General features: G+C 42.0%; 1 protein-coding gene across 1 annotated transcript in view; it reads right to left on the reverse strand.

Moving 5' to 3' along the window:
* Positions 1-15,000, reverse strand: part of LOC123514629 (neuropilin and tolloid-like protein 1) — a gene marked incomplete at its 3' end in the record, with an annotated part of 287,000 nt that overhangs the window by 66,182 nt on the left and 205,818 nt on the right.

Here is a 15,000-nt window from a genome sequence, read left to right on the forward strand (position 1 = left end):
GGTGCGTTGGTGTGGACGAATAGAAATGAAGGAAAGAACAGATGCTGAGAGAGAGAGAGAGAGAGAGAGAGAGAGAGAGAGAGAGAGAGAGAGAGAGAGAGAGAGAGAGAGAGAGAGAGAGAGAGAGAGAGAGAGAGAGAGAGAGAGAGAGAATAAACCCGTGAGATGTAAATGAAAGGAGAAGAAAGGAAGTAGAGAAAAGGACGGGGAGATGAGAAGAGATAGAGAGAGAGAGAGAGAGAGAGAGAGAGAGAAAGACTTAAAAGATGAAGGCAAGGATAAAAGGTAAGGAAGAAGGAAGGAAACGGAGCAGAGAAAGAAGTCAAGGAGCAAAAGATGGAAGAAATGGGAGGAGGAGGAGGAGGAGGAGGAGGAGGAGGAGGAGGAGGAGGAGGAGGACGGAAGAGTGAGCGAGATAAAAATACCTCATTTGGCAGCCACTTCTGTACTGTAAGAGAGAGAGAGAGAGAGAGAGAGAGAGAGAGAGAGAGAGAGAGAGAGAGAGAGAGAGAGAGAGAGAGAGAGAGAGAGAGAGAGAGAGAGAGAGAGAGAGAGAGAGAGAGAGAGAGAGAGAGAGAGAGAGAGTATACACAAACGCAGACGAAGTGACACATATACAGACACACAGACAGAATACAAACTGAGGGAAGAAAAAGAAATAGAAAAGAAAGAGAAGAAAAATAAAAAGAAAGAGAAGAGGAAGAAAGCAAGAATGACAGAAAATAAAGAAAAGGCTTAAAGCAAAACTGAAAAGGAAGAAAACCAACATGGAAACAAACAAATGAAAAAAAAAAGAGTACTCACACACACACACACACACACACACACACACACACACACACACACACACACACACACACACACATACACTACCCAACTAGAAAATACATATGAACTGAAGAAAAAAATGTCAATAAATCTAATCAGGTTCAGGAAAACAGATAATAACCTTAGAGAGAGAGAGAGAGAGAGAGAGAGAGAGAGAGAGAGAGAGAGAGAGAGAGAGAGAGAGAGAGAGAGAGAGAGAGAGAGAGAGAGAGAGAGAGAGAGTTAATCTGAATATCCGAAGCACTCACTATTTTCACAACTTCGCGCACAAAATACCTTGCCCCAGAAAAGGACAGGTGGCGGAGGCGTCTAATTAACAGCCGCGCACAACCTGTTCACTTTTATCGGCTCTCTTCCTTGTTTGTAGTTTTGTTTCTGTAATACATTTATAGTGGTGGTGGTGGTGGTGGTTTTATGTTCTGTGCATTTGTGATTTGTGTACCTGATTCTCTCTCTCTCTCTCTCTCTCTCAAACCAGGTAAACTGAATAAGAATGAAGCTGACGAATACACCCAAAGCATAAACCATAACCATGTCCTGAGTGTAATCGAAAATGCTGATCATAAATCTGTTTTGAAATCGCTAACAGGTTAAAAAAAAAGTACTTCTGGACACAGCCTTGAAAACATTTCCTCCCAAATATAAAAATACACAAATAAGTCTAACAGCAGGGCAATGTTAACTTATGACAAGCAATGTTAAGTGAGTAGACAAGAATACCATAAGGCTAAACATAAGAACAACATTTTGAAGAGCGATACCTCCTGTAATGACATGATCAGAAAGAGTAAGAAACACAAACAGGAAACCGAAAAGGAGTCCAAACAAAAGAAAAATAAGAGTTTATATCAAGACTAAGAAATGCCACAACCAAGGATTCCAGGTTGTTTTAGCTAATTTTGCAGCAAACAAAGTAAAAATCTGATATACCAATTCTAGTCACAGAGTTCAAAGAGCATTTTAAGCGTCTAGCTGAAACAGAACACAGTAATGAACACCTAAAAATTAATGTTGATATTCAGGCTAATATCCCATTAAATAAAGAAGTAACTGAAACTGAAGAATTAAAATGTATTAGTAAATTTTAAAACAATAAAACAGGTGGTGTTGATAACATCATTAATGAATATATAAAAAGTATAAGAGAGATGATATGTCCTTTGTATGTTACACTGTTTAACAATGTTTTGGATACAGGAGACGTACCAGATGACTTGTTGACTGGAATCATTGTTACTATCTATAAAAATGGGAAAGTTACTGATGTGAACAATTACAGAGGCATCACACTGTTAAGTTGTTTGGGGAAGTTATTTATTACTTTGTTAAATGTGAGATTAGCTGATTTCTGTGAGGAAAATGAAATCATTAAAGAAATTCAGGCAGGTTTTCGACAAAGATATTCAACTGTAGACCATGTTTTTGTAATAAAGAGTTTGATTGGTTTGTTTTTACACAGGAAGAAGAAATTGTTTCATTTGTATATTGATTATAGAAAGTATTCGATCTTGTCTGGCGGGATGGTGTGGTATAAATTACTAAAAGCAGGAGCTGATGGTAAGATTATGAGAGTTATTAAGAATACGTATAATAATATTTAAGGCTTGTGACTTATGTAACCAGAAATACTCAGATTATTTAGTAAGCTATAGTGGAGTAAGGCAGGGAGAAAATTTATCACCAATGTTGTTTTCTTTGTTCATAAATGATATTGAAGATAATTTATTAGAGAATGATTGTGATTTTGTTAAAACAGGCGATGAATGTATTGACACTGTGCTCAAGGTTTTAGTTCTCATGTAAGCAGACGACACTGTCATAGTGGCTGAAGACGAAAGAGGTATAAGTAATGCACTTAAAGCTATGGAAATATATTGTGACAGGTGGAAATTAGATATAAATTGTAGAAAGACTAAAATGACTGTATTTACTAAGAGGAAAAATTATGTAAGAAATTATAATTTTCTTTTCAAGGGGATACAAATCGAAATAGTAGATGAATATAAATATCTGGGCGTGATTTTGAGCTATAATGGAAGTTTTAAGATATGTCAGGAAAATCTATGTTAGCAAGGAAGGGGGATAATGTACAGTTTGATTGCAAAGTGCCGAAAATTTAGTTTACCAACTGACTTACAATTATAATTATTTACTGCACTGGTGTTGCCTATAATAACGTATGGTTGTGAGATCTAGGGATACAATGTATTCAAAGCAATTGAGATTGTACATTTAACATTTCTTAAACATATTCTTGGTGTTAAGAAGAGTATCTGTAATCTTATAGTCTATGGAGAATTGGGTAAATATCCTGTCAATACTCACATCAAAAGTAGAATGTTAAATTATTGGTTAAGGTTAATTAATAGTAAACAAAGAAACCTTAGTTACATAATGTATCAGTGTCTCTTGAAACTGCATGATGAAAATAGTTTTAGGTCCCCTTGGTTGAAGTATGTAAAATCACTGTTAGATTATTCAGGTATGTCAGGCATATGGCATGAACAGAATGGAAATAATACTGTGTGAGTAAAACTTGTTTATGAAAGGAAAGTTAAGGATCAGTGGATCGCAGAGTGGAATGCCAGGTTACGTAATAAATCTCATACAGCACTTATATTTCTCATATGGATCAATTTGTCATACACAATTATTTAGTGAGATTACCATAACAAGGAAGAATCTCCTTGTGTAGATTCAGAACTGGCAACCATAGACTACCTATTGTCACTAGTAGGTACAGCAGCACACCTAGAGAAAATAGACTTTGCACAAAATGTGATGAAAATGAAATAGGAGATGAATACCATGTTTTGTTTCTATGTAAGGATCAAGAAATTTCAAGATTGAGGAACCAACTCATACCAATGTATTATAAAAACCTACCAAACCAGTTAAAATTTGTGAAGTTATTCCAGGATTCTCGGTGCGGGATACAAAATGATCTAGCTATGTTCGTCAAGGTTGTACTAAGATTACTTTAGTAGATATGAAAATTGTGTAAATATAATGTGCAAATAGTGTTCGGAAGCTGTGCTCCATACTTTGTAAAAAGTCTTTGCCAAATAAATCTATGTCTATGTCTCTCTCTCTCTCTCTCTCTCTCTCTCTCTCTCTCTCTCTCTCTATCTATCTATCTACCTTCACATCACCTCCATTTACTTCTCCTTTACTCTCTGTTACCGATATTGCAACACTATTATCTCCACACCTCTCCTCTGTTACCTTCCTCTGGTCTCTTTCACATCTTCGCCAATTACCACCACTATATCGCTATCTCTTCTTCGTTACCTTCCTGTTACCTTCGCCCTCTCTTATCTCTCTCTCTTGTTACCTGCCCTTCATTAACTCCATCACACCTGCTCTAAGTTACCGCCACTATACTTGCTGTTATCTTTTCTGTTTAAGTCACCTCCACACTAGTCCATTCCTCCTCCTTCTGCAGTCCCGTAACTGGGTCAAGAGAGTGTGGAGGGCACGTTTCCTTCTCGCGTCTGATCGTTGGTTCCGGGAATCCTCCGTCTGTCTGGCCTCCCGTGTCCCCTGCCCTACTATTCCCTTCCTTTCCTCGCGTCCACAGCGGCTCGTTAGTTCCAGGCGGCGTGGGTGCATTGTGTGACTCCACTGACCCGAGCACGCGGCTTAGGTCACTGCACGGCGGCGGTGGTCTAGCTGGTGATAGTGGTGGTGGTGGTGGTGGTGGTGGTGGTGGTGTGTTCCGGGTGTGGTTGTGTTTTGCGGTGTTGTGTTGTGTTTTTACGTGACTTCTCGTTGTGTTGTGTTGTTGTTCGAGTCTTTCATGTGTGTGTGTGTGTGTGTGTGTGTGTGTGTGTGTGTGTGTGTGTGTGTGTGTGTGTGTGTGTGTGTGTGTGTGTGTGTGTGTGTTTTACAGATCATTATTGGGTAAAGTGTGTTATGTTTGTGTTGTTGTTGATAAGTTTTTCGAGGTTACGTTGTGTTTTTCAGGTTATTTCAGGCTGTATTGTTTTGTGTTGTGTTATTTAATTTTTCTAATGTTGTGTTGTGGTTTTAACCCCTTAGGTACCACGGCGCGTTTCCATATTCATTTTGCTTACAATTTGGTGATCTTATATAGCTTCAGAAATTTATGTGGGGATCAAAATAGTGAAGACTCTGGCCATTAATCTTCTGACCTCCATAGACCCTTCCTAATGTTAAAAAAAAAAAAAAAAAAAAAAATGGGCTAATCGTTCGTAAATCTCAAAATAAAAATGTGTCGCAGCATTGAAGGGGTTAAGATATGTTAGGTTGTGTCTGACTCTCCCACATTGTGTTGCCTTGGCTTCATGATTTCCAGGTTTAGTTGTATTGTGTTGTTGTCATAAAGTTCCTGGTTGTGTTGCTGCCTTTAAATTTCCAGACAGTTTTGCGTTCTCATATTTCTCTTAGACTACATATGTTGCTGTTTTCATATTCTCCAAGACTATGATACGATACATTTTCAAAGCTGCGTTTCTTAAGTTGCTTTCCGTGCGGATGGTGGTAAATATATTGCACAGTGGTGGAGAGGAGTGGTACGCAGTGTTCAGCCGCCGTCCCGCTGTCACCTTCCGCTGTTACGTTCCGCCAAAAACACGTAGGTTAGTTACATCACACAAGAGGCAACATTCTAAGCCGCACTGATCTCTCATTAAGACAATTTTCAAAGACCAGATAATTAGTCAGATTTCTAAGGATGTTGTCCCTCAATTATGAAACAAAATTCTTCCAAAACCAGCAAAATCATTAATAAAAAAAAAAAAAAACACACTCAAAACTCCAATAACTCCCACTGAAGCCGCTCCTAATTTGTCGAAAGAGGTGGAAACGTTTCAGAACACGGAACTAGGTCAGAGGGGGAAGGGGGACGGGGCAGCTCTGGGTCAAGTGAAGACTACTGATACCCATGACTGTGCAATGCCTCTAGACTTTTAATAACAAACACTCCATCACACTGAAATGTTTACCACCCGGGGTTTTTGCCTCACAAATGATAATGCGGCTTTCAAAAGTTTCCACAGGGCCACTGAGGAGAGGCAGGGAGAGACAGGAGAGACAGGGAAGGACAGAGAAAGACAGGGAGAGACAGGAAATGGCAGGGAGGGCAAGGAGAGGCAGGGAGGGACAGGGAGAGACAGGAAGAGGCAGGGAGGGACAGGGAGAGACAGGGAGAAGCAGGAAGGGAGGGAGAAGACAGGAAGAGGCAGGGAGGGACAGAGAAAAACAGGGAGAGACAGGAAGTGGCAGGGAGGGACAGGGAGAGACAGGAAGAAGCAGGGAGGGACAGGGAGAGACAGGAGGAGGCAGGGATGGACAGGGAAAGAAAGGGAGAGACAGGAAAAGGCAGGGATAGACAGGGAGAGGCAAGCAGGGAGGGCAAGGATGTTGGGGTGGCGTCTCATAACAGTCTTACTTGATCCTTTGTATATCGCATCGCTGTATGAACTAATTCGTCTCCTGCACACCCACTATAAGGTTCTCAATGTCTTCACTGTAATCTAGAGCACGATCGCCAGTCAGTGAGAGATCCAAGCTTGTGCAACGGTTCTGAGCCAGGTGGTGGTGATGGTGGTGGTGGTGGTGGTGGTGGTGGTGGTGGTGGTGACTTTTGACTAATGATACGCATCTAGCTGTTTCCCTTTCCGTCTCTCTCTCTCTCTCTCTCTCTCTCTCTCTCTCTCTCTCTCTCTCTCTCTCTCTCTCTCTCCCTTCTTCCTTTGTCCTATTTCTCGTCTCCTCTGATCCTATTAATATTATTCCTTCCTTTATTTTCTCTCTCTCTCTCTCTCTCTCTCTCTCTCTCACTCTCTCTCTCTATTTCCTTTCTTTCTTCACACTTTTCTCAGTATTTTGCGTATCAGTTTTGTTTCTTTCTCTTTCTCGAAACGTTGGCATTTTTCTTTATGTACCAGTGTCTCTCTCTCTCTCTCTCTCTCTCTCTCTCTGAGGCGTGTCGAGTAGCATAAAGGCTCACCTACATCTTATCACACATTCAATTTTGATCCCTCATTTCCAACTCCTCTCCCTCGTTAATCTCCCTCATCTCCGCCATTTATCTCCCTCACACTCCTCCTCCTCCTCCTCCTCCTCCTCCTCCTCCTCCTCCTCCTCTTCCTTCTTCCAGTATTGCCCTTCACTGGTGGGCCGAATGTCGAATGGAGGAAGGGAAAGAGGAAGGGAGATAAGGAATTACAAGATAGTGGGCATTTAGAGAGAGAGAGAGAGAGAGAGAGAGAGAGAGAGAGAGAGAGAGAGAGAGAGAGAGAGAGAGAGAGAGAGAGAGAGAGAGAGAGAGAGAGAGAGAGAGAGAGAGAGAGAGAGAGAGAGAGAGTTTTGAAGGAGAGAAAGTTGAGGGAGGGAGGGAGGAAGGAGGGAGGAGGGAGGAGGGAGAGGAGGCAGGTGAGAATATGAAAATATGGAGGTAGATAAGAGATGAAGAATGTTGAACGGAAGGAAATATAATGAGGAACCCAGAGAGAGAGAGAGAGAGAGAGAGAGAGAGAGAGAGAGAGAGAGAGAGAGAGAGAGAGAGAGAGAGGAATAGTAAGAGGGAATATTACTCCTTAAGGGAAAGACATGAAGGAGAGCAGAGAGCAAAGTATTCAAAATGTCAAGGATGAAGGAAGGAAGGAAGGAAGGAAGGAAGGAAGGAAGGAAGGAAGGGAAGGAAGGAAGGAATGAGATAAGGAAAGAAGGAAGGAAGAAAGGAATAAAGGAAAAGAATGAAGGAAGGAAGAAAGGAATGAGAGAAAGAAAGAAAGAAGGAAAAAAGGAGAGAAGGAAGGAAGGAAGGAAGGAAGGAAGGAAGGGAATAAAGAGAAGTAAGTAAAGACACAGAAGGACGAAGAAAATGAGGAGAAAAGCAAAAGAAGGATAGTAAATTGTAATGAAAGAAAAGTAAGGACAAAAAGATAAAAAAAAAGAAAAAAAGTAGAAAATAAGAGTAACGAAGAAGAGAAGGAGAAACGGATGAAAATAAGGATCGGAGAAGAAAAAATGTAAAAGAAACAAAAAGAAAAAACAAAATACAAGTAACCAGTTAATGAAGAAGGGAAGCAAGGAACGAAAGAAGGAAGAAGAATAAAACAAAATAATAGAGAACTAAAAGCAAGAAAAGAAGGAAAAGGAAAAGAAAAAAAGAAAAGAAGGAAGGAAGGAAGAATGATGAATGGACGGAAGGAGAGCAAGAAGATGAAGGAGCAGAGAGAGAGAGAGAGAGAGAGAGAGAGAGAGAGAGAGAGAGAGAGAGAGAGAGAGAGAGAGAGAGAGAGAGAGAGAGAGAGAGAGAGAGAGTAATGATAGGCTGAAAATAATGGGAAGGACACACTCATTAACAAACATGGCGGCAACAAACACGACATTAATCACACACACACACACACACACACACACACACACACACACACACACACACACAGGGGCGGTGAGAGGTGTGTTTGTCATTACATTTTCTATTAGGCAACTAATTTTGCGTTTTCTATGAGAGAGAGAGAGAGAGAGAGAGAGAGAGAGAGAGAGAGAGAGAGAGAGATACTGTTTCGCCTAATCTTTATGCATTTTTTTTTCTATCAATATTTATCTTTACAAGTATATCTCCTCTCTCTCTCTCTCTCTCTCTCTCTCTCTCTCTCTCTCCACTAAACCTCAGAGTAGCTTTCCCCATTCCCCAACTCCCCCTCTTCATTTATCTCCATCACTTCCCCTCACTCTGTTTTTCAACACCACCACCACCACCACCTCTACCACCGATGCCACCACCAACAGTGACCTACATTTTATCTACTCCATTTTTTTTCCTTTCTTTCTCTCTCTCTCTCTCTCTCTCTCTCTCTCTCTCTCTCTCACGGTATGAATGGTAAGATATTTCTAACTTAAGCGGAAATAACGCGTATAATTTAGAGAGAGAGAGAGAGAGAGAGAGAGAGAGAGAGAGAGAGAGAGAGAGAGAGAGAGAGAGAGAGAGAGAGAGAGAGAGAGAGAGAGAGATGTGGAGAATTCATGTCGTAATAAATGACTCTCTCTCTCTCTCTCTCTCTCTCTCTCTCTCTCTCTCACAGTACACACAGCTGGCGCACCACATGTTCTTCACCATCACCATCACCACCACCACCACCACCACCACCACCGTACCAACACCTTTAAACTCCTCCTCCTCCTCCTCCTCCTCCTCCTCCTCCTTCTCACCATCTGTACTCCTTCATAAAACACCCCATCACCTCCTCTTCCTCCTCCTTCACCTTTACCATCACGACACAACACTAGTCTTTACACCACCACCACCACCACCACCACCACCCCACCACCACCACCACCACCACCACTACAGACGCCAAGACTTCTGAACCTGGTGATGAAAAAAATGTAAAGGGTTGACGAAATACATTAGTGACACGTGGCTGAGGTGGTGCCATCAGTCTCCTTCTGGGAACTTCTGTTGGGCGCCACACTCACGCAGTCACGCTTCCCAGTACTGTGTGTGTGTGTGTGTGTGTGTGTGTGTGTGTGTGTGTGTGTGTGTGTGTGTGTGTGTGTGTGTGTGTGTGTGTGTGTGTGTGTGTGTGTGTGTGTGGAGGTATTCTGTGGGTGGGGTGTCTGTGTGTGAGTGTTTGTTTGTTTGCTTGGTGTGATGTGGTGTGTTTGGACGTGTGTGTGTGTGTGTGTGTGTGTGTGTGTGTGTGTGTGTGTGTGTGTGTGTGTGTGTGTGTGTTTTGGTATTTCCTCGTTGATTTTGTTGGTAGGGGTCGAGATGGTGGTTGTGGTGGTGATGAACCTTATGCTGCTGCTACTACTACTACTACTACTACTACTACTACTACTACTACTACTACTACTACTACTACTACTACTACTACTACTACTACTACTACTACTACTACTACTACTACTATCATCTCATTCCCACCATATCTCATCATCTCTCCCCATTACTCCCAGCAAACTCATTATCCTCACCTCCGCCGCTCTGAAAAACCATGTATATACCTTTACACCACTTCCTCCCCCATTTCCGTCTCGCATGCACAGACATGGTCACTTCAGCCCTCAATCTTACCGTAGTGGTTCTGCCCAGCGTAATGAGTGAAGGCGTTAATATGCATTGAAGTTTTTATAATGCGATTAGGGAAACTGGCACGTCTGAGAGGGATGCTTTGTAATGCTGATGTTGATGAGGAACGGGAGACTCAAGGAGATTTACCGCCCAGTGTGAATGCAAAGTTGTTTGGTCGAGAGTAAAAGTTTCAGTCTGATGAGCGCATATCTAAACACTGGTATGCTTCTTTTTTTCTTTCGTTAGCACTGCGATTACCGCTAGTTAACTTTGGATGGGCATGAAGAAAATGATTAATAGGGAGCTTATTTCTTCTTTGCTAAGCTTCACATGTTTTGATAATTTATAGCGCAAAAGAAGTATGTTGAAAGTTGTACATAATTTGAGAGATTGATGAGCAATGAAAATAGTTAAGGACGAGTTGAGCTTCCTCCTGTCTTCCCAGGGTGGGTTCTTCTCTCAGTGGCCATGAGGAGGGCTTGTTGTTGATCATGATTCTAGAAACGTATGACTAGTTTCTGGTGATGATATTCCTACAAGCAATGAATTTGTGTATACTGATAAAGACACGGTACGATTCATGGGCTACAGATGTATATTTGTTTCTGTATGATAGGTACTTGGGTTGAGATAAATAGTTTTAAGGATTGGTTTACTTAATTATTGCGTATAGAATTTATGTGATCAATAAACTATCTATCTATCTATCGCTGTGACAAAAAGGAGTGAGGCGGCAGGTGGTGAGAAGTGAGAGTGCTTTCTGAACACTGTGGACTGTGATTCACACCTTGGCTGCAACACCTAATTTGGTTTGGGTCCGCGAGTATATTGTCAACAGTCAAGTTAACGTCCCTGCCTCACTTCTGTGTTTTGCGTTTTCTCCTAATCATGAATCCCTTGATCTCCTTAGAATCTGTCAGCTGTCCGGTTCACAGAAAGACTATCAGCAGATGAGAGGAATTCAGATTGAGGATTGGTGACAAGAGTTCAAGTTGAAGAAAATAAACCCAACGGTAAAAGACTGTGGAATATTAACATACTTTTGGCCGGGACTAAACATGCGTGACCGTAGTGTTAGCGTGTCTCGCCAGGCGCGGCTGGTGAGGTGGTACAGTGTGGCGGAAGATGGGAAGGACTATTGTATTGCAGATTAATAACATCTCATGTATCTTCGATGGTGGGACTCAAGGGCATTCACTAAACTCCACGAGGCTACGGCGCTCACCTCCCCTGCTCCACTTTAGGGAGGCTGAGGCCTTTCATAACCCTGGACATGTGCCCAGAGGTGACACCCGCGCCACCACACTTTGTCTCGCGTGATGTACAGAACATTTCCATTATGTAAGAAGATAATGTACAGGAACGTGTGTTGGTGAAAAATGAATTCTTCACCTTTCATCTGTCACGCTTTCCTTCCTGTATGAAGCAACTATTTCAAAAGCTGTTTTTAACTGACAACGGGCGAGACTCGAGCATTTCAAGGAAACAAATATGACGCAATTCTGGTTTTTCTGCAACAAATAACTCCTCAACTACAACACACATCACAATATATGTAGCGTTTGAGCGGCATCGCGGTGATGCGCCAACACAACACCGCGAGGCGCCGCAGCCTCGTGACACCACATCGCCCCACGTCCGGCCCTCTAGTTAACGTCCTTCCTGACCACTTCCCGCACCAGGCAGCCCCGCACTGCACTGTCTTATCTGCAGCTCGCTGACCGCCGCAGGGCAAACACGCAAATACTCACGAAATCCTGAACCATATAACTGTGATATTATTTAATAAACAAAAACAAAAAAAAATAAATAAATAAAACGCCGGAAAATCCTTGTGTTCAGCAAGATTGCAATGCCTGAGACAATAATGGCGTGTGCGTACATTAGAGTCACTCTCGCGTGACTACAGGCAGACCACAAACTCAAGCCTTCCTCTCTGCTCCATACACGCATCCTCCACTGCCCCGTCCCGCCCCACCCCGCCCCGCCCTACCCCCGCCAGGTGCAGGGCGAGGTACACATCAGTCATTTTCTCGCGGCGATGAAAGAAGCCATCCCCACATTACTCATCACCAAACGAAGTCCCCCAGTTACCCACCACCACCACCCACCAACACTTTATAGGTAGGAATGACACTTTCATCCTGCCACACACACACACACACACACACACACACACACACACACACACACACACACACACACACACACACACACACACACACACACACACACACACGCACAGATCCCTTTCTCATCGTGCACTTGTCCCACACCAGCACTGTAGCCGGCGGCCTGAGTTCACCATTCACGTATCAGCCGTCGCAGTAATTTGTTGATGAGCGGGAGGTAACGCGGCGTGCTCTGAGTAACATTTTCCTGATTACGGGATATTATTCTACCGTGATTTTTTATTTGTATTTTTCATTTGCCAGGTGTAGATTGGGAGAAGAGGGAGATGAGGAAGGGCGGGGTGGGGTGAGTGGGACGCCGCCCTGCTTGGCATTCTCTCCTCTTAGTTGTATTCTTTCTTTTCTTTTTCACTCTCCTGTGTGACTGTCAGCGCTAATAAATCGTTCCCTTTGGGTACGATTGTGTTGAGGAAAGTAAAATGTTCCTTTCGACGCGCTGTAACAAGGTAACATCATCATCATCAACGTCATCCTCATCACAATAACTACCATCGTCATCATTATTTTCGTCACTATCATCATTATTGACATTATCAGTCTCTAAAATTGACGCTAATTTTTTTTTCTATCGCTCTCATTCATACAAAAATAGAAAAAAAATATCATTCCGTCCTAATCAGTGTATTTTCTCCTGACTACGAGTATAGCAGTTTCGAGGGACGAGGCATACACATCACCAGACACAATGCAGGACGCCAGACATCACCAAACATCACCACAAACACTGTAGAAGTAAAAAAAATCACCGAACAGACTGGGAAGACCAACACATCACCAAACACCAGCAAAGCACCAGGACAAAGCCGTGTGTCAGCCGCAATCAGCCTGCTAGACCTGCGACAGATGATTTTTTCCTCTTTTTTTTTTCCTTCCTGTGGCCGTCCTTTGCCGCTCCCAGGTCATTAATCAGGCGGCGGCAAGGAGACAGTCCGGACGCGCCCATCACTGCGACAAGCAATCAGACTCACGGGGAAGACCAGATGAACAAGAAGTGACGGTGGTGGTGGTGGTGGTGGTGGTGGTGGTGGTGGTAGTGGTAGTGGTGGTGGTCACAAAAAAAAGAAAAAGAAAATGAAAAAATGAAAATAAAATCTAAACCCCTTTCAGAAAAAAAAACATTCACACAAGTGAAAGTTTGTATTGATGTGATATTTTTTCATTTGAGTTTCAGATTTCCCTTGCTGCAGTAGTAATCAGAAGCGTCTTCACACACACACACACACACACACACACACACACACACACACACACACACACACACACACACACACACACACACACACACACACACACACGAAAAATTACTAAAATGGAATAAAAATGAAATGAGATACAAATATTTTCTTCCCTTCAACCCACACCTCAAAAAAAAGTAAAAGACTTGTGACTGGTGATTTTTTCATGCAAGTTTTTTTTTTTGCATTCATTGTTGGAATAATGATTTGGAAAGTCTCCTTAAAAGAGGAAAAAGAAAAGGATGTAAAAATAAAAAAAATAATCCTTCCCAAATAAAGTTGAAATTAATGTTACGTTTTTCCATACAAGTTTTCTCTCCCTCGTCTCTTTATTGCAATGATGATTTGAAAATATCTTCAATAAAAAAGAAAAGGAAAAGAAAACGCAACATTTTCTCCTTTAGTGAAAATAATGAATGACTGTTTCATCTGTTCTTTTCCATGCAAGTTTTATTTTCTTGTTGCAACGATAAACGCGACTCACACTACTTCGCTACACCATCTACCCATAAGACGATAAGGGAAGCAGCAAGAAGCCATCATGCCTACACGTGGCAGTCCCTGTATGCAACCCACCAACCTATTTCCATTTATCATCCTCTTCCATAAATTTGGCTAACCTTATTTTAAAAGCTCCCTAATGACTCAGCGCTAACAGCCAGATTACTGAGGCTATTCCATTCATCAACTACTCTATTTAAGAACCAATTTCGTTCAATCTTTCTTTTAAGCTCGCTTTATCAATCATGTACCCATTATTTCTTCTCTATCCTGGTGACTGACTGTTGGATTTTGCTTATGTCACGTCTGTTACATCCCCTAAACCACATGAAGGTCACTATCAGATCCTCTCCCTGTTCAAGTATGTTAATGCAGTGGGGGTACTCTACAACATGTTTTAGTCGTGGAAAAACTGGAAAAGCAAGACGAAGTTGCTAGGAAACTGGCAACGTGGCATGTGTAAGACAGTATTTTTTTATGCAGATACATTTTTATTCATGGCTTCGATAATAATACAAATCATATACTAACTGTGGGCCATAACAATTTATTAAGCTTAAGAGGAAGTCATAAAAAAAAGTGTTAATACAGTAAATGGTGGGCAGGTGACACATAACGTTACGCAGGTGCAACTATTACGGCAGTAACAATAAAAACATAGGAAAAAAACTAATAATTGCTAACTTGTGCAATGGTTCTTTGCGACACACCATAAACCATAAACACGATAAACCATTACTATCATCACCATCATCATTCTATTGAACCTCAGATGGAACCGTAACAGTATGAAAGACAGCATTATTCACACACAAATGAACTAGTACGATGGTTCTTTTCTCTCTCCTAACAAAGTATCATCAACATTTTCTTAACCCTCAGAAGCAATACCAACAAACAGCTTAATATCGTAAATACCCGAGACAATACAGACACAGAATGTTACTTAGGTGCAAATGTTACGGCTGTTACAATGGCTAGTGCGATGGTTCTTGTGGAAAGACCAGGGAAGGGAGCAGGGAGGGCACGACGGGGGACAAGGAAACAGAGGGAGAGAGAGAGAGAGGAGAGCCGATAGGAAAGGACTATTTTATGAAGGTCGCCAACGCCATCTGTTGATTGAACGCCATACTAACAAGGAAGGTGCCTCTTAAGGATATTGCCAACGCATACACCTAACCGCCCCCGCCTCCTC

Source organism: Portunus trituberculatus, chromosome 38 (genome assembly GCF_017591435.1).
Source record: "Portunus trituberculatus isolate SZX2019 chromosome 38, ASM1759143v1, whole genome shotgun sequence".
NCBI classification, from domain to species: Eukaryota; Metazoa; Arthropoda; class Malacostraca; order Decapoda; family Portunidae; genus Portunus; species Portunus trituberculatus.